General features: G+C 41.0%; 1 protein-coding gene across 3 annotated transcripts in view; it reads left to right on the forward strand.

The window, feature by feature from the left end:
* FRMD3 (FERM domain containing 3) overlaps positions 1–2298 on the forward strand; it is a 327322-nt gene that overhangs the window by 164651 nt on the left and 160373 nt on the right. The gene's annotated exons all lie outside the window — the stretch shown is intronic.

Raw genomic sequence — 2298 nt, forward strand, 5'->3', positions numbered from 1 at the left:
AGATCTGTGAGATTATAAATTTCTGGGTTTCACTCATTGTTTATGTATAATCCCTATCTCAATGCCTAGTGCATAATAGGTGTTTAACAGATACATGAATGAGCCTTAAAATATCTCATTGGGGATACATCTGGAAGTTACCATCATTATTCTCCCACTGTAGAAGGAGAAACAGTCTCAGAGAGATTTGGTGACTTTCTTAAGGCCACTTAGCTGATAAGTGGTGAAAACAAGTTTGGAACACAGTGGTATCTTCTGTTTTCCTAGTACATACTTTGGGGTGGGGAGGAAAGGTGGACTTTTCTGACAAGTAGGCTAGTTTGTGATTGTAAAAATTAGGTTCCATAAGGTGTAAGGGGGTAAATCCAACCCATTCTGTGAGAGAATGATAAGCTCTCCTGACATCTGTGTTTGGTGGGACTTACTACCGACTCCAGTCCACTCAGCAGCCTTTGAAGAGGAGGTACTATGGGCATCGGAAGAAAAAAAATCATCACAAACAACGACAGTATATAGCTGTCATTTATTGAGAAGCTACTATGTGTCCGATAAGATATTTACAAACATTGTCTCTAATACTCAGGTTACCCATTCGAGACTGCATTATTTAGAGTTTACAGACCAGGAGGTAGAGATTCAGAGTAACTAAATAACTTTTCTCACTCTCACAAAAGGGTTAACCCACTCTTACCCAGCCATTCCTAATCAGACATGTGATTGTTTTACACAAATTCTTTTGAAATGGATCCTAGTTTGCCACATCAATGAGTCTTTAGCCCAGTGAGAGAATTTGCCTTTTGAGATGCCCAGAATTATGCCAAGTATTCTGCCATACCTAGGAGACTAGCACTTTCCACCCTGAGCAAAGGTGGGGTTATTGCAGGGGGTTCAGTGATCCACACGCACACTAAGGATTGTCTGAAAAATGTGCAGAGAAGGTGAGAGAGAGGACACAACCCCCTTTACACTTTGGGGCTTGTGGACTGAAGAAATCCCAAACAGAATCCCCAAGCCTGGTGGCACAGTTTAGATCAGAGAGTCTCAAACTCTCTGTGGGGAGACACCAGTACTAGATTTTTATTCTTCCAGTCTGCTTTGGACCAATATTTGTTAAATACACACACACACACACACACACACACACACGTACACACAATAGAATTAAATTGCTCTTATTTTCTGCACTTGTTTTTTGGAGTAGTGGATCCCAAGCCCTGGGCCGCAGAACTGAGCTGCACAGCAGCAGGTGAGCTGCGGGTAAGCAAGAAGCTTCATCTATATTTACAGCCGCTCGCCATCACTCACAGTACCACCTGAGCTCCACCTCCTGTCAGATCAGCGGCAGCATTAGATTCTCCTGGGAGTGCAAACCTCTTGTGAACTGTGCAGGTGAGGGATCTAGGTTGCACTCTCCTTATGAGAATCTAATGCCTGATGATCTGTCACTGTCTCCCATCACCCCCAGTTAGTTGCAGGAAAACGAGCTCAGGGCTCCCACTGAGTCTACATTGTGGCGAATTGTATAATTATTTCCTTATATATTACAATGTAATAATAATAGAAATAAAGTGCACAATAAATGTTATGTGCCTGAATCATCCTGAAACCATCCCGCCACCCTGTCTTTGGAAAAATTGTCTTCCATGAAACTGGTCCCTGGTTCCAAAAAGGATGGTGACTGCTGTCATGGAGCACCAGTCAGGCACTGTTTATGTTCTGGCATGGTCCACGAGTCACATCGTGGCTAGCATTGGCTTATAGATTTTAACACATTAAAAATATTGCAATTGTCTTCACGTTATTTTGGTACAGTATTTATAAAAAGAATCAATGTACAGTGTACTATAGATAATAAGGACCAGTATTGAGACACAAGTTGTGTAGCTGAATAAATTCTTTCAACCCTGTCAGTGCATTTCTGAGACCATACAACCTCATTTAGAGACAGCATCAAAAGTCTATACTTATGCACGTAAGGGTTTTAAGCACAGATTATCAAATCCTACTGACCCTCGTATTAGGCCCTGCTCATGCATTTATATCTTACTACTTTTCACATGTATTAAATGCTGTTGTGATTAATAAAACATAATTTAGGTAAGAGCTCTGAAGAATTTAAATTAGCTGCTTGATTTTTTTCTCTACTCAATCAGTACTGCAAGTGTAGCTGCTACCCTGTGGGAGAATCAACATAAGTCTGACATTAAAACGAAATCCTTTTACTTGAAATCTTTGATAACCACTTCTGCACACAGACCTTGAGAGAGATGCATCAAAGTTGGCCAATTCCACTGCATT

The sequence above is a fragment of the Mandrillus leucophaeus genome, unplaced genomic scaffold (assembly GCF_000951045.1).
Source record: "Mandrillus leucophaeus isolate KB7577 unplaced genomic scaffold, Mleu.le_1.0 Scaffold242, whole genome shotgun sequence".
Classification (NCBI taxonomy): domain Eukaryota; kingdom Metazoa; phylum Chordata; class Mammalia; order Primates; family Cercopithecidae; genus Mandrillus; species Mandrillus leucophaeus.